This window comes from Sparus aurata, chromosome 8 (genome assembly GCF_900880675.1).
Source record: "Sparus aurata chromosome 8, fSpaAur1.1, whole genome shotgun sequence".
Classification (NCBI taxonomy): Eukaryota; Metazoa; Chordata; class Actinopteri; order Spariformes; family Sparidae; genus Sparus; species Sparus aurata.
Genome location: NC_044194.1, coordinates 7,095,072 through 7,113,841, shown reverse-complemented (window position 1 = coordinate 7,113,841; position 18,770 = coordinate 7,095,072). Strand labels below are relative to the sequence as shown.

General features: G+C 43.5%; 1 long non-coding RNA gene across 1 annotated transcript in view; it reads right to left on the bottom strand.

Moving 5' to 3' along the window:
- The window catches only part of LOC115586826 (uncharacterized), a 63,295-nt gene that overhangs the window by 34,569 nt on the left and 9,956 nt on the right, over nt 1–18,770 (bottom strand). Inside the window, exon 2 of the long non-coding RNA XR_003984917.1 lies at nt 14,130–14,178. This is a non-coding gene — a long non-coding RNA (uncharacterized LOC115586826). The remainder of the gene's footprint in view (nt 1–14,129; nt 14,179–18,770) is intronic.

Genomic DNA, 18,770 nt, shown 5'->3' with positions numbered 1-18,770 from the left:
AATAGTACCTGTGAAAACAAGCTTAAAGCTGGAATGGATACAGCTGTGCTCGTAACACATACAGATATTTCACTTGTGACAGACATGAAGGAATTGAAAAACTTCCAAATCAAATGAAAACACACCCTGACTTTGATACTACAAGTCCTCATTTTCCACCCGGCGTATCATTTGGCCTCAGGCTGTTACTGTAGCTGATGTCAGCGTTACCAACTACTGACACCAGAGATACAACACACATCCACGAACTTTTATCAGTTGTGTACATAGAGCAGGGTCCAGTACACGCACATGCACATGCACATGCACAGCAAAAAAGTTCACCCAGGACACACACTTAATAATCTGAAATCAAACTGTGTTGGCCTTGAAACCCGAGATCGTTGGCGATGTTCCAGCCACCATCAGTTGGGACACATGTGCAAGGTAAACACCTAGAAAAATGCACATGCATGTGTGCGCTATTAAATTTCACCAATCGCACTCCATTGCTTCCTCACTGAACGGGCCCTGAGGACGCCATTCTGCTCAGTATCATTTCTCCACACTGAGTTTCACCAACAACAAAAACAACAAGAACTATGCTGACAGTAATTCAGATTACGCTGGCCTGAGCCAGGTCAGTGCACAGAACTGCCTCCAAACATAAACTCAGACTTGTCAGCATGGTTCTTGACAGCCGTGCTGTTTGGTTCCTTCCTCCACTTGAGCTTAAAGTTGGAAATTTTTGTGACACCACTAATGCACGAAAAATGTTTGATTTCTGAGAGCTGGGTTTAACTTGGGCCTCTGAACGCTTTCAGCACTGAGCTGAGAATGAATGTAGTCTGGATCTGTACCATAAAATAGATTGGAGGCAGACAAATGGTGTTTAGTGAATTCATGTGGTGACGGACACTGCGTTAAATTTTGTCATGGGCATCCTAAGAACATGTGGCACACAACTGTTCTGAGCTCATATTTAATGAGCATGTTATTCATTTACGACAAACAGAACTCAAAGAGAACATTAACCCGATGACAATCATGACTTTGTGTGACCCTGTGATCCCCATCATGGTCCTTACTTGTGGCGGCCCTGTCTGCACATCCAGACTCACATCCATGTCAAAAGAGCACTAATAAGGGGGTGTCACTGTTTCAAGAACCACCAAGCGCATGAACTGGCACGGGCTGACAGACTGAGGGCTTGATGGGGGCAACGCTGCAGACGCTTTATTAGTCTTTAGGGTCCCATCGTTAAATAAGACACTTTGTTGTTATTGTCACTCCATTTTCCTGTACAGATGATGTCAGATTGTCAGACTGCAGCCCACTGTCCAGCCAAACCCACATCTGCTTAATAATAAGGCATCCAGCTCCAATGTAGCTGATTACGCTTCTCCTGTGTTCCCCCCGAAACACCCGGTCTTCACCAGCCGCCTCCCCAACCGGTCGTAAATGTCAAAGTGACGGACAGCCCTAGCACGAGTCGTGCCCAAGACTAAAGGAAAAGAACAAAACCAATAACTGTAATTGAAAAGGCATTTCACTATTTAATTGCATACATGGACATTTATATGCATCAGCATTTCAGCCAACTGGAGAGTTGCTGAGTTAAATGACACTTTCCATGAGTCCCCTCCATTACTTAACACCCGTGTGCCGGGGCGTTTACTTTCAAACTCACTGGACAGTGCTGCAGCACAGTGGCTGCCCAGGTCTTTATATGAATGACAGGTAAATGGATATCCACTCCTAATGCTCAACGGTTACATGAGCAAACACAGTTCTTCGGTTCACAGTAGTCTTTCTCACACATAAACGTCCCTGTTGAATCCTCTTTCATCCAAATTGGTTTCTTTTCTTTCCACTTCCCTCGCTGTGCTCCATGTAAAAAAAAAAATGCAATCTGGCATCAATCAGCTCCAAGTTTTTACCTCAGTGTTCGTTATTCCAATATCTGACAGATGACAGAAATACTGCACTCCCTCAACCTACCCACCCACCCTCGGCATTATGGCATGAATATTTCTGCACTGGCAGGTATAGATCCCTTGTGGCTGCCTCCACCTCTTACATAACCCGCTGTCACACTGCTCCAGGAATATTTGCTAAAAATGCTGCGTGCCACTGCACTACTGTAACTGTGGAATGAGCGGGTGCCCAGGTGCACTCAGTCCCCCCTTCTGTCTTCAAGGACAACTACATCACCATCGCTCTCCCAGATAACAATGGAATGATTGGATCTTCCTGAGCCACCAACCTGACTCCAAATTCCATCTGCAGGAGAATAGAGGCGGTATTGTTCCTTTAACACTCCAAAACAAACACAGCAGGCGATCTGCCCTCCACGGTCCACATGTCCAAGACTTTGTCGGCCAATAATCGTTGGCTTTGTCAGTAATTCTGACCAGTAGGTCACTTTCCCAATTCTTGATTAATATATTTCATTCTCTCCCATGCACTCTTTCTGTCGTCCTTTGAACTCCCTCACATCTTTCCTTCCCTTTTGCTCTTAACTAACAACAACACTGAGAGGTTCAACACACCCCTGTCAAGGTCAAGCAACACCCAGTGTTCGCTGGTGACTTTCACAGCAGCTGCAAATGTGAGAGTAGTCGGGGTCAGAGATGTGCTGGCTGCCTCACCCCAGCTATCAGTCAGGAAAACGATACCCACACATGCTCTTGTATGCAAATACACACGGCGGGTCATCTGTGTTGATCCAGCACTGACGGGTAAACAACAGATAGTCACGGACAGATGAGTGCGCCACACCCCCCCATCTCTGAAAATATACACTCCGCTGCCCGCAATGTCTGACAGGTAGTGCGAGGTCCGTCAAAGTCCAGATGTTCACATGAAAAAGGGGATTGTTTTTGTACCTAACTGAGATCATGTTATAAAAGCACTTTAAAAATGGGGACCACGAATGGAAAAGCTGAGCGAGCTGGAGATGGCACCCGTCCAGTACTTCTGATGTGTGAATCAGAGGAGCTTGAATCTAAAAGTTCAGCAAGTTCAAACACAAATGAAGACGGATTAGGCTTATTATGAACATACCAGCGTGTCCATACGGTTGAAATGCAAACTCAAACAAGTACGATGCACTGCTATGTATCCTTCTTCAACCGTAATGGCATTCGCTTCATGGGTATGACATCAACAAATGCGGCAGCCTGGTAGCAGAAATTCCACGGTGTGTTTTTTAAAGTGAGCGCATGCCTCGAGTGGATCACTTGAAACTTAATGGAATGAGGTCACGAGTGAAAGGTCAAAGCGGGTCACCACAGAAACAACAGAGGGCCCTTTTAAGAGTCACACTGAATGACAGATGCGGCAATAAATACATCGGAGGTATCCACTTTCACCTGTAGCTGATGCAGGAAGTAACTGGAGGATAGGAGCGTGGCGTTTTTATTAAAGATTTTCTGGAGATAAAACAGCCCACCTTAATGGATTGCGAGAAACGTCCCCAGTTTGAACTCAAAGTCCAGTCACACTGCCAGTGCAATCCTGCCAACACAAGCTTCAATCGTGCCAAGACAAGCCAAGAAATTTCTCTTGAGAGTCAAAGTTGGAACGAGCGACAACGGATTGACAGTCGGGGGACAATAGAAGAACTGCGGTTCCAGAAACAATAGGACAAAAATGTTTTGGGGATCATACACAATGCAGAGGCTCGCCTGCGGTTGTGCGCTGGGATCTTGGTGGAAGGGATAACCATCGGGAGAAAGACAGAGGCAGAAGCCGAGTGTGAGAATCAAGCTGAGCGGGGACGAAGTGCAGGGCCTCATAAATCTTCAGACACATGCAGAGACCGTAAGAAAGTGTCCGCCGGCTGCACCCGCGCGACGCACACACACACACAGAGGATATTTGACCTGACCTACAGCAGATCGTACAGAACTGTTTATGTGACATAAATATGACATATCTTGGCAAGTGCACAACATTTTTCCTTTATACAAAAATAAAAACAGTGTGAAAACTCTCCAAAGTCTTTAAACATCCATTATCAGCCGTGCGATACGAAATAAACTTGCAGTAGTGTGAACGGAGGGTCCAACAAATCTTTTTTCTTTTTTTTTTTTGTGTTCGTGTGCATGCATGGATATTGTGCGTGCGTTACCATGGCTCCCGTTAAGGAGGACATTAAACACAAACTGATTAGAAGCCTTGTGATGCTGGAAACATTCAGCCATAAATATTCCTGGGAAATTGCACAAAAATACCCCCGCTGCCACGACTCATTCCTCTACGAAGAGATGTTTACTTCAGGTTATTTATCATTATTTCCCTATTACGGCTCGTGTACATATAATGGCGTGACTGACGGAGACCGGGCACTTTTCACGGTTGTTAGGGGAAATGTGGAAATTTTAGCCTCCCCCTCCACAGTTGATGAAGGTCATTAGGGCTGATAAAGACATTATGCTTGCACGGGCATAAATAATAAAGGATTTGAGAGTCACAACTGCTGGGTCTCTTAATATGTGTAACATTGTGAAATTCCAACTTAATCCTAACTTCCCTTCCTGCTGTCATGCAGCATGAGTGCATTTGGCGGAGGGAAGCGGCAAGCTGTTACTAATTGATCTCCTTCTCACTCTGCCATTTATTTTCCAATCTGTCCCTAAATTCATTCATCACTCTCATCTGTCTTTATGAATACACAATCAGAGGCACTGCCTGCCTGTCTGTCTGTCTGTCTGTAACTTTGGGGTTTAGAGGTGGAATTATTGAGGAAATGACCAAGATAACTTGACGCTGATGGGATAATAACCAGGTCCTTACAGGTAATGACCGGGGTGCTCTTGAGTTTCAAGTCCTCCCTGTCACAGTGTGTTGTGCTCAAGTGCAGTGTGGGTGAGTGGGTGTGAAGGGGGGGGGCGACTGTGCATGTGGGGTTTTTGTAGCAGTTTGCCTTTTGTGTTTATGCAGGAGTGAAACCAAAACACGGCAGGAAGACACTCTGTCAGCTAAAACACATTCAAAATTGGATTCATGGTGTCGCCGCTGGTCACTTGCTGAAACTCATCCAAGGCTTTGACACTGTAAAAAGCACCATATGTGTGCTGAATGTCTACCCCCTTGTGGACAAAACACATATTGCTCAGTCTTGTACAGTCAACCCATTACCAGGCATTTTTTTTATAACCTGATGCAGGGAAATCTAAAAAAAACAAACACTAAAGAAAAAGAAACACTAAATTTGGAACTAAACCCAGTTTGGTGTTGGGTAAATGTAGACTGGCAGAGATGCAGCGCTGCAGTTGGTTCAGCTCAGATGCGAATTGTCAAGGTATGTGATTCCTGCTATCCCTAGCTGCTGCCCCTACAGGTCTTGTGATTACAATTGTCAGGTTAATCTCCATTTACCTGAGACAAACTCATCGTTTGACCCTTTTACACCAAGCACAGTGAACAGCTTTAAAGGCTGCCAAGTCCATGCCCTACAGGCCGAACTGTAGACTGAGCAGCAATGTGCAATGAACCTGTTTACCCTCGGTTGCATAAAAATCACGCTAATATATCTGATACCACAATGTGATAACTTCAGACGGCTATGCCACGCAAAGCAGAAGTTCCCCCATCCTTTATTTCACGCACTATTTTCTTCATTCGCCCTCGCTTCACACTAAGAGCAAGGTTGGCACACAAAGCTTCACCAGGGGGGGGAAAAAAGAGCCAGGAAACCAGATTTCTCTGAAACTGATCCTGTACTCTGATAGGTCCCACCACACAGACCACAACTCAAGAGAGCAAGCGAGATAGAGAGAGAGAGAGAGAGAGAGAGAGAGAGAGAGAGAGAGAGAGAGAGAGAGAGAGAGGCAGTTTACTACAACCAAAGGCCGCATGTGGGTGCAGAACAGTTCTTGATGCCTTTGGCAATGCGGTTAAACTGTGATACTGATCTCGGAGCTATTGCTCACTATGGCACAAGCTTGGCACGACGGTTGACCAAACTTCCTCTTGGCACGTTCTCAAGGATGGATCTGATTTGCTCACTCGTTCATTCTTAAAAACAATGGAGATCATTTTCTTTTGCCAACCGATTACATGTGCTATTGCCAAATACTGCACGTGCACGCCCTCCAAATGATTTGGCTAAAAGCCGTTGCACACTTGAGCTGCTGCTATTCTAGTTTAACAATTAATGGAGGGAGCAGCTAGCTCGCAAAAAAAATGAAAAGAAATAAAAACATTGCGGTTACTTTTACAGATATTGATTCACAGTCACTTGGAATGACAAGTTTTTTTATCACAATTTTTGTTCTCCAATGAAACAATATGTAAGTCACGACGATGTGACATTTGTTGAGCTCTGTACCAAAGAAAACACGTGAACATGTCTCTACTGTTGTCTCTAAAATTGCGGCTTGGACAGGTAGTGACTTTGATCATATTTAGGTAACCGTGCAGCCATAGGAGCAGTTTAAAGGGATATTCCGGTGTAAGTTTAATCCATGGTCTAACACAGCGTGAAACTGTGTTAGACTCCCTCTCGAGAGATAAAGTTTGCAGACCGCTAGCTAACGTAGTTTTAGCATCCTCAGAAACGACCGCACGTAAACAATACACTGCAGTAAATGGATCCAAATATAAACCGCCACCAAAAAGCCACAAATAATGCTCAGAACAGCACCAAACTTCAGCAACAGTACAAATAGGGTCTCAGCACATAGTCCGGGGCATCTAACCTCCGCTAGCTTAGCTGGATTTCTATTGGGAAGCTAAAAACAGAGTTCAATTCTTCTTCATCAGCTTCCGGGTCGGGGAAGTCCCGACGTGACGATTACCGAGTGCGGTTAGAAATGCTAAATTCCGTTCTTTTCCCTGTCCGCTCTCGATAATAACTGTTATAAACTGGCAGGTAAGACACATATGAACTTTGATTGCTTTTCCATGGAGTCATAATCACACATTTTCATCCATGAGCCGCGGAACTCTACTGCACTCGGTAATCGACTCATCGGGACTTCCCGTCAACAGGAAGCTGCTGCAGAAGAGTGGTAAATTTAGTCAGCTTTTCAGTAGAAATCCAGCTAAGCTAGCGGAGGTTAGATGCCCCGGACTATGTGCTGAGACCCTATTTGTACTGTTGCTGAAGTTTGGTGCTGTTCTGAGCAGTATTTGTGGCTTTTTGGTGGCGGTTTATATTTGGACCCATTTACTGCAATGTATCGCTGTTGTGTGGTCGTTTCTGAGGTTGATAAAACTCCATAAATTAGCGGTCTGCTAACTTGATCTCTCGAGAGGGAGTCTAACACAGTTTCACGGTGTGTTAAACCATGGATTAAATTTACACCAGAATATCCCTTTAAGTGTGTCACTTAGCGGCACGCAGTTGATAGAAAACATACTTCAATCTAACACCATCTTGCAAAAAATCATTTTGTGTTTTCGGCATCTTGCGTTAATCAGAGGCAGACTCTTTCCGATCATCTGCCATTATAACCATCTCTCTCCGGGCGGACATGCATGTGGTGGCATTTATCATGCAGACATGGCAAATTACCCTGCAGTTGTTAGACAGCTGATGACTAAGTCAAATTATTTTTGTGACTCACTGATTTAAAAACAAATTTCACTTTTAGAGTGGTGTGAACACATGCATAACAGCCTTTAAATACGTTTCATGAGAGACGAAAACAAAAGACGAAAAGCTCAAATAAAACTATATATATATCAAGAATGGTCAGGCATTAAGATCAAATATCATTCCAATGATAATTGTGAGCCAAATTAAAATGTGGGTGTAGCTTGCGGGCGTAGCTACAAAGCAACGCAAAGTAGACATCATTAGTAAATCACATGATTGTTGGGGAATTGTTGAGTAACAAGTACGGATGGATAAAACAACACTTCTGCGAGTGTCTATGTATCCGTCTAATACTGACAGTATGGATACCTGTTATCTAGTGCCAGTGCTGTGATGGGGTTCCCATGGCGCCCCGGGGGACCCAGCCCCCGCCAAGAGCTCACAACAACAACTTTGAAAGCAAAAACACATAAATAACAACAAGAACAATCACCATCCCCGTCCCCAGTTTGCAGCAACCACACCAAGCACAGCGAGGGGAGACGTGGGATCTGGGGATCTTGGAGCAAATCAAAACCAACACTCTCCTTCCTGGGAAGGTCCCAGGGCCTTTGTTATCTGCCTTCAAACCAGTATGATTCATCAGCTGTGTTATGGATGTTATTGTTGGCTGTGGGAACAGCCCTTCTTGAAACCAAGAAGTAGGGCAGAAATAAATGCCTTTATATATCACAGTATCCCCGTCCACCTAACATTTACGAGCAGTATTTGTGTTGATCATTTCACAGCAGCCTGAGCAGGTGAAGGACTCTCATTCTCCTTACGTCAGCCATAAAACGATGAAGCCTCCACTCAAGATCCGACACCGCTCTGCCCCCACCAAACACACACAAAGAATGCCACTAGCTGTCAATCATTTTAACTGACCCGGCTTCTCATATCCCACAAACCTAATCATCAGTGATTGTCAGCCGGCAGGTCTATAAAGCCTGGTGTTTACTCCGTCTAGACAGACCGGGGGACTGGCAGCCATGGGCATCTGAGTGGTACATTGCACCCAGTTTAACCACAGATGAGAGCAATACTGTCATTTAACACCATAAATCAGCCCCTTGCACACAAACAGCCTATAAGGGTTGGGGTGTTAAGAAACCAATTTGAAGAGTAATCTGAAAACAAAGTTTCAAAGCATAAGAAGCTCAGCAGAGGAATTCCCTTTTGATCAAGCGCATTAGCGCACTTGATTCCCGAGGCTAAACTGCACAGGGCAGTAAATCATCAAGTTGAAGCAACAATATAGTTCCTGTGGTTCCCATACGATGAGTGTTAGCATGGTGGGGTTTTTTTTCTTCTTTTTTCTGCCTTCACGGATAAAAGTGAGACAAGGCAGGATTGTCTCGGAGCTCAAAATGAACCGAGACAGCAAACATGGCAGGAAAGTGAACAGAGGTAAACCGTGGCAGCTATCTGGGCAAATAAGAATAGTTCTCGCTGTGGGTGAAGAGCTCTTCTCTCCAAAAAACAAATATTATTTCCCCCTTTTAACTGGCCAAGCACTGACAGAGACATACTGTACTGGGCCTCTCCTCAGTGTTTCCAGCTGAAACCTCACTCAGACCTCAATTTAACATGGCTCGCAGTGATGCCTGGAAAAAATTATGCCACCACACATATTATCATATTAATTACCACAGTGTATTTTCGCTCACCAGGAGGAGAGAGAAATCGCAAAATAAAGCGTCGCAAAAATGAAAATGCTTGTCTGACCAGAGGAATTTGTTTACAAAAGAAAAGAGAAAATGTAGAAACAAGTCGAAGAGAAGATTCTTCAAAACACCACATTCTGCAAAGAGAGAGAGAGAGGAAAAAAAAAAAAGACTAATTGCAGCATCAAGTTTGAACATCTGCTGGGGGACGGATTAACAGCTATGCGCTATGTTGGTGCTTTTCAAGAACGCCAGACTTCTCATACTAAATATAGGCCTGAGAATGTGTACTTGGGAATTCTGTGGATGTAGATTCAGACACCGGGAGGGGAAATAACCTTCTACGGCCGTGACAGGCCACTAAACAGTCGCTGTGATGCGGACTGATAGCGTATATATCCCGTCCGCAGCCCCTCGACTGGAACCTCTGCCATATCACTGAAAGGAAGTAGACCTGTTATTGTTATGAGCTCAAAGGCTTTGGGTGGTCCACATTCAGATGCACACACACACACACACACACACACACACACACACACACACACACAAAGAGAGAGAGAGCCAGAGCGAGACAAGAGACAGCAGGCACACGCAAATATTACTATACTAAAACAATCGGACTCATGCTCGCCGAACACCTGCTATCTCCTGTGAAAGCATGCAAATTGCCGCTCACGCTAACCTAGAACAGCATGCGGTGCACAAATTCCCACACAATGAATCCCTGGAATGCATTTTTCCAGGAAACCAATGCAACTTATTTACAATTAAAGCGTTCACACACGCAAGCTTATCCTGTGATGACTCATACCGCCATAAACACATAAACACAAGAGCCCGACGGATATATCGCTCGGCCGATGTCGGCTTATCACACATGTGCTGGTGTTTGTTTGGTTTTAAAGAACACACTGCAGAAAATTATGCTTGGGGTGATGCGTAGTTATTAAAGTTTACTGTGTCAGTGCACGTGTGTCATTTCAGACGATAAAGGTAATCGTTATACTGTAAAATATCCTTCATACATGACACATTTTTGTCGAAATAGTGTTTGATGATCTCTTTTGTAAATTTTCAGTCGATATATCGGTATCTGAACGTTTTATTTTACCCGCTAATATCGGTATCAACAGCTGTCCCAAATATACTGGTCGGGCTCTCATGAACTGGAACTTGCTGCATGACAGGACTGCTCTGAGGCGGTGCATGTGATGTCACAGTAGGCGGAAGTCACCGTGGTTACAACCACTGAGCGGCAGACTCACAAACATTGATGGTATTTATCAAGAGCTGCAATCTTAAACTGGCAGCAGACAAGCTTTCTGCCTCAACGTATCATTATGAAGCAACCGTGGATTGCACAATGTAATGGATACAGAATAATGACACCATCTGCGCTTCGCTCTACAATTGTCTGCCACCGGGCACGCCGTCACCGGGGGAGACGAGTGTTAACTGCCCATCCGTTTCTATTATTGACTGAATGACTTAATTAACTAACTTTTTTTTTCTTCCTGTGTTGCTGTTATTTGTGACTCTGATGAAGACAGACACCATCCAGCTGTCTTTGCAACTGCCACACTGACACTCAGACTGAACGCCGTGGTAACGCCAGGCACGCATCTTAAATCAGTAGCTGGGTTCATTTGCCTCGTTTGACACCGCACGTCCTGTGATGTGAGTATTAGGCATGTGCTCAGCGCGATGTCGACGCTGAAACCACATGCTGTGGCCCCCGCAACATACATTTAAAACACATGCACACACAAGCACATGCAGAGAGATATGCATCAGCCACAGGCTTCTGTGAAAAAGCCTGTCAGTGGCTGATGCGAGCTGACGCTGGCAGAGATTCCTCATGGCTGGAGTGCAACACAGACCTGTCCGAACAACGACACACTCAGCCGCGCCCAAGATAAGCAGGATGAAGTTAATCTCCCCACAAAAGACACAAAGCTTTGCACATTAGCAAGACAAATCTAAGAAAACACTGAGGTGCTGCTCTTAGCAGGTATTTTTTCAGCCTCACTTCAGGCCCATTAGTAACTGAGTAAAGTGTGTGTGGTGGCATTTCAGTGATGCACTCAAAGCCTTTTGGTTTTAGAGTTCACAACGCTCTGTTTTAAATACAATCCGCACCCAGCAGAGTAAAAAATTACTGTATCCAGTTACCAGGAGTGAAACCCTAGAGCTGGGGGGGGGGGACACAGGTCTCACACATGCAGACAGGAAAACAATCACCCCCCCTCAGACAGACTGAAAGAGACACGCTCACATTGGCTTTAACAAACCTTTACAGCAGCAGCACAGCTCACACTTTGTTATGTCCACACACACATGCAACACACACAAAAAAACCCACATGCACATAGACAAATAGTGGCAATCAGTGGGTGGATGACAGCCTCCAGACAGGAACTGCTCCCAGCATTGGTAACGGAGCTCATAAATCACCGCACACATTGGGGTAATGATCCATTGAGAAAGAGAGGTGAAACTGAAATACAGTGGCCCTTTTAAAGACCACACCGCAGCAGTCACAGCTCGGCCTCCTGTCTGGCAGCAGTGCTATCATTAACGCGATTATCACTGTGCACGGGTTTGACAGAACCTCAGCACACAGAGGCGATGCACAAACACTCAGACTACACAAGGGTTGTAATTCTTCCAGTGCTTCAGTTGAGGCTTTGTTGCTCGTTACCATCTTTTATTCAAACTTGAACTTTTTGTATTGGAGCTTTGTGCCCAATGACATAAAAAAAAATCCACCAATCCAAACCATAACTGTCGTTGGTGTCTGTAGCATGGTTGTTAAAGTATCTGGTGAGAAAAATGTCGACCACTTTTGCCTCCGACGTTGAGAGGGAGGATAAACTTGTGTTTTTAAATGTTTTGCCAAAGGAAAACTTATATTTTCAATGTAAATAAGACCTGAAATTATGGTTAAAATAACCAAATAATGTAAGAGTAAAAGTGTAGCTAGGATTTGTCTCGTCTCAGAGCTTCATTCTGTTCAATGAAACAACTCGCCGCTGCTTTCCATTAGACCTTTCTCCAATGAATAACAGATTTCAATGAATTACAAAACGCTTCAAACCTCATTTGAGAGAAAAACTTAATTTCAGATTATTTCCTGAAGACAAGACTGGAATTCAGTTTAGGAAAAATATTTTCTTAAGATGCTTTATATTCATCTGGGAACTGTTGTTAATACTGCGTTCTGGGTGAGAGAGACCCCGAGGGCCCCGAAGCGAAGCAGATCCAGAAACAGGTCTGAAACCTGGAGTTCATATTCTGTGGATTTCCTCCACGTTAATTCCATCAATTATGTGTTTACCTGCAAACTGCAGGCTATCTGTTATCCGCAGGAGGAGAGCGGCAACATCCTACCTGGCAGCAATTTAGAGATTCAGATTGATTAGCGTACAAACAGCTCTTTGAGGGCCAATCGTAAAATCGGCTTAAAGGCTGGAGACCAACAAGGGATCAATTACTCATGACAGCATATCAGTGATTGTTTGCAAATACTTGCCAATTACAGCACCAGCATGTCATCAGTGTTCAAACATGCAGACAGCTAAAAAACGATAACATCACCTGTAAGTACCTGATCATCAGTCTGTTCCAACTAAACAATTTCACCACTATTACTATACTACTGCCCCCCAGTGGCCGGGCCTGGCATGACAGACCACCACAGCTGTGTACTGCTCTCCTCTGTTGGCTCCTCAGCTTCCCAGTTTTATTGTATAGAGTGCTGAAGCTGCCTGCTGGTAAAATCCAAGCAGAACTTTGGTCAAAAGGCACATTGTGAGCAGCATGAATCTGATAGTGGCCCTCACTGAACCCAAGTAAATTTGCATTCTTTAACCAGAACTATGAGCATTAAAGAGAAAGAAAAGCACGATTCATAATAGCGCTTTGACAGTTTTCCAGTGGCACCGTCAGGTAGAAGTCTCTCAGTACGGCGCTCTCCTTCACACGCTGAAAATTCATCATTCCAAGAAAAGTCACATCAGTTTCCACCCAATAAATACATTCTCTGCTCACCTTGAGGCCTCTCAAGATGTTTCCACCTTTTGATGAAGAGGAGTTGACCCAAAAATTGAAATACAGTTATATCAACTCAAACTCAAAACACCAATGGAACGTCTGGTGCACAAAACATTTCTTCAAAGCGATTATTTCATACTCAGAAAGGTAAATTTTCATTTGACATTTGCTGAATTTGGCTGGTATTAGTGGAAAAACATGAAATAACGGGACCTATAAGCTCCTCTCTGCCACAGAAAACACTGCTTGCATTTTCGACATCCCGCTACGTCCCCAACGTGACATATCTGCGTAATTTATGCCTCGCGACTAGGCTCGCATTAATTGATTCAGCACAGCTGCTCTGTTGTTGTTGTTGTTAGCAGTGCTGGCTCAGGCATGTGTGAGCTCACCAATCAGAGCAGACTAGGTGTTTGAGAGGGAGGCCTTAAAGAGACAGGAGCTAAAACAGAGCAAGTTTTTTTGAGCACTTAAGCATGAAAATCTATTTTAGTAGTAAAGTTATGAACCTGAAAATGACCAGAATATGACTCCTTTGAAATATGTAAAGCGTGATAATATATGTAAACACACAACACAAACAGCAGTAAGAATAAAACAGAGAATACATATATATATATATATGTATATATATATATATATATATATATATATATATATATAATATATATATATATATTATATATATATATATATATATATACATACATATACTATTATATATATTATATATATATATACAGATACATATATATATATATATATATATATATATATATATATACACATACAGTATATATAAATACATCAATCACTACATGCATAAGAAGTTCTACACTTACTGTTTGAGTTTCTGTACGAGTGGTATCACTGCTGTCTGGTCACACTCTCCTATCAGGGACGAGAGCAGAAAGAAACAGTCATTTATTTCACACTCATTGAAAGAATTACACCATCACACCACGGGCTCATTAAACCACTTAATGAGTTTGATCTTTAAAAAAAAAAGAAAAGACAACAGACAAACATCTGGATTAAGACAAATACGGACAACAGGAGGACAACCAAGGAAATTACCAATAATTAATCGCCTAGAAGAACCCCACAAACCCAGCGTCCCTCCCCACTCCATGAGAACGCTAACCATGAAACAGTAGGATTGCTTCAGTGCTCGTGACTCTTGGACACACTTCAAAAGTCCAGCGAGGGCGCTCATTATTATTATTATTATTATCTCTTGCAAGATGAACAATGCAACAATACAAAATAATACTAATAAATCAGAAAATTGACATCTGAATGACCCGGCCAATTCCTCGCAGCGCTAACAAAACAGTATGCAAAACAGTGGAATCACTGTTAAGTCACAAAAAGGGCCCATGTGTGGAGAGTTTAAATCCACAAAAACAGTTAATGGAATAAATATGATTTCCATGTTCATCGATATAGAAGCCAAAGATCGGAATGACTTGGCATGATGCATAAAGCGATGGCAACCACGCTGCGTCAATCAAAAGAGCTCCACTCAAGAGTGAGGGAGCCAATGAAAACACAGTGGCTCAAACTGATGACTCTCAGTGTTTTCCTCTGTGTCCGTGCCCGCTATATCAATTGACCGATGGAGATTTGTTCTGAAGGAGGGCTCCAAACACTGTTTTCATTTATGAAGGCATTATATTCCAGACAAAAACACATTCAGTAGAGCAATAAAAAGCATAAGATAACAGATGCTAGGGGTTTACAGCGCATTATACACAGTAATAATTTGGTTAAAGTCAGCGCCGCTAAATAAAAGCAGGATTTGTCGATTTTGGAGACTTGCAAGGCAACGACAGACAGTTATATCGATCCAGCTGTCTGCACAGGCCTGACGGCGCACATGGAGCACTGAGGCCGCTGTTGTTCATATGTGCTGCTCACACGGTTACTTGTGAGAGCATGCACGCTCTTTTGAATCAGCCGTGGGTTGGTGGAACAAAGTATGTCTTCCTCCTAGCCTCCAGCATGGAGTGATGCATTAGTGGAAATGCTGACAATGACTCATATTACAAGAAACAGCAAGGCACCCCAACTTAACTCCAACTGAACTCGGCCCAGCTAGACATTGACAAGCTGTGATTAATCCGCGCTTCAGTTTTACACAAAGAGCCGTAAACAAGAAGAAAAATCTCAATTCCAAACTTCCACATTAAAAAGTCGATTTTCGCCGGAAAATCTGAATCTCATTTGAGTGATGAGGTGACGGGGCTTGTCGAAAAGTGATATTAACATGCTGTTTTTTTTCTAAATTGGACTTCAAAACACTGGACTCAACACAAGCAAAACATGCAGCACCTTTACTCAACAAAATTTATACCAGAATACGCTGGAACAAGAAGTAAAACTATGAAAGAATCGGCCACTCATACTTAGGACAAATAGAGGGCAGCTTAACACCAGAGTAACCACTAACTGCTGCTAACTAGCTGCAGTTAGCTAGTTACCACAGTTAGCAGGCAGCTAGTGGTCCAAACTGGGATTTTGGAGACCCAGGTAAGTGTTGGTGTTTACATTGCTAGCACAGGAGCTTTGAACCCCGGACGGGCAGTGGTTAGCATGTTAGCATGCTAAACACTGCAATACCTGCAACATAAAGGTCCAATTTGTAAGTAGTTTTTGTTTTTGTAAAAAGTTTTCTTGAGAGTCATTTCCGACTCAGGACTGTAGGCTGGGTTGGCTGTCACCCTAAACCATCAGTACTTGACAAACTGGGATTCTTACAAATTGGACCTTTAATGTAAATATACAAGTTTTATGTATTTCAAGTTAGTTGAACTTTCATTTTCTGGTTTTTATTTTCAAACCACTTCAAAAGTTGATATCTTTTGACTAAAAATAGTGAGATGAATGAATATACTGTGCAGATCAACTCGTGAAAATAAGTTCAGAAAGAAACATGATCAGCACGTATTGTTTGAGAACCTTCTTTTATATAGTTATATAGAAAACATGTATGATGGAAACTCTTTCATATGTTTTTAGAAAAGTCATGGTAGACTGTTACCAATAATAAACACACTGCAAACCATGATGATTGTCAGTTTTGAATTCAGTTTTCTTTCTTCTTCATTTCATACATTGTCTTTGTGCGATGCTAAGCAGCAGCTGCAACTGGTTTTGGTGTGAAACAAAGAATTGACTCTTCAAACTGAGGAAATCTAAAAGGGAAATCAAAATTCTTTGGGATGTTCGTGTGGCCGAGCAGTCGCTGATTCAACTTAATGTCCTATGGTTACTGAAAATGTTTCCTTGAGTTCGGCTGACAGGCTTCAGGAACAAATATTTGAGTCAGTAGTCGAACTTACCTTTTAAAGTTGAAACAAGTAATTAGCCATGTCGTTTTGGTCATGAAGCAGATTAGGACCGAGGTTAAGAAGTCAGTGTGAGTGCTGGCAGCTCTACACAGACCCTCCCACCAACTGAGAACTGTAAACAAATCCCATATTCCAAAAGAAAGTCATCTGCTTGCACTTTTCTGATATGTGGCAACTCGTTTTTTAGCAGAGGGGTCCCCTCTGTAAAACTGAGGACACTACCCCCGAACATGATGTTCATGTTCATAAGGGGACTCGAGGACATCTCGGTTCCTCGAGCTCCCTGAGGAGAAAGCTATGATGGCAGGATACAGCAACCACATATGGAAGACATTGTGGGCAATTACAGTACAGTAGTTGAAACACTTATACAAGCTATGCAATATGTACACAGGAAAAGCCGCAGCGTGCATCTAAGTCCAAACGAGCACGAGGGCTGAATGAACGCTCGTAAACAAGCGTTAGGGTAAAACATCCTTCTCCGTGCCAATAACCAGAACTGACGAGCCTGAGAGACACGTACAATAGATCACTAACAGGTGGAAGCAAACAAAGATCTGACGGACGTCTTGCTGAGAACTAATGAGAGTTTCACTGATGACTATGTGTGAGGTGAGTGGAAAGTGTCACAGGTGAACGGTTAACTGCTCGCAAAGTGTGTAGTGTGTTTTGTAAACACAATCATGAGGGGATCTTTATCTGACCGTGCATCGAAACAAACAGTCCCTGTCTGTTTACAACCGCTGACATCTCGCCATCTAAATATTCATGGAGGCAAGAAAATGAGAGCTTTACAGTCGGACCCCTCGGGCCACGCTGATTGGATCTAGATTCCTAATGACAAGACAGCTGCACACGCCACAGCGCAAACACTGCTCCTTAAAGACAGCGTTCCGAAAAAAGCATTATCTTGTTTCAGGCACATGGTTTAAATCAAGGTGGGCTGGCTTGTGCTGAGTGTGTAGTAGTGGAAAGCTGTTATTTTCAAAGACCCACGGGCCTACTTTTTCAGGGTCCATGTACTACACAATGAAACTTTCTCTGATCAAGCATCGGGATGTATCTCCGGAGCAGACAGAACAGACTGTGCTCGGCATAAACACTGGCTGCACATGAGGCCGCACCGCTGCTCCTCGAGTGACAATGCCAATGCCGAACGGCGAAACGCGAGCCAACAAGCCGCTGCCAAAGCCCGCATAACACTTGTTTCTTATCAATTATTTGTGAACGTCATTCTCAGGTTACCATTAACTGTGGCAGCAGAGCGGTATAGTCTTCAAGTTCACGTTCTCTTTCACACTCAAGAAACCAAATATCTTTGGCCTCCCTCGGTCAGTGCGGGTGACGGCGTTCACACGCTCGTCTCGGGCTGGCGGGGTAACTGCTGAGCATCGTTATCTGAGAGCCGAGCTGTTTACTGAGCGGAACGTTTTTCGGTGCAATTTCTTCAGGATGGCAATCAAAAAAAACTAAATAAATTACACAATATTCTCAGAGTTAACCTGACAAAATCGTAAACCGGCAAAACAACAACAGGCCGTGCCAACGAATGTTCTGAATTTCGAGGGGAATAAAAAAATGATTCCAGTGGAGAAAAGCGCTGATTGGTGGTGATTGCTCGGGTATGCTACGGTTCTGTGCACCTCTCGGACACCTGCCATCAATCTTCACACAATTGCATATAAATCATTGAAAACAAGAAGAGGAAAGAAAGCCTGCTCGGGGAACAGTCGGCAACACGACTGGAAAAAACAATACTCCCCCTATCCTCGAAAAAAGGATGCCACAAATCAAAACACAGCAATTCAAATTGATCTTCCTTGCAGGCCTCCTCTTTTCCTCCTTGTCTAAAGTTTGGGGTCTCCTTCACCACTGACGCCTCTGGCTTCCCACCACCAACAGCACGGCTAGCCAGGAGGACGAGCCAAATAAATTGCCAAACAGTTTGTCTGTCATTCGATCACACTGCAGGCCGTATTTAGTGGAGGGAAAAAAAAAAAACGGTGGTGAGACTGTTTTTCGTGTATTCCACGGACGCCCGCAGCTGTTTTCCTCATCTCCCCTGTGTTTTTTTTTTTTGTTTTTTTTTCAGCCACAGATCATTTGGGCAGATGTACACTTCACCTGAGG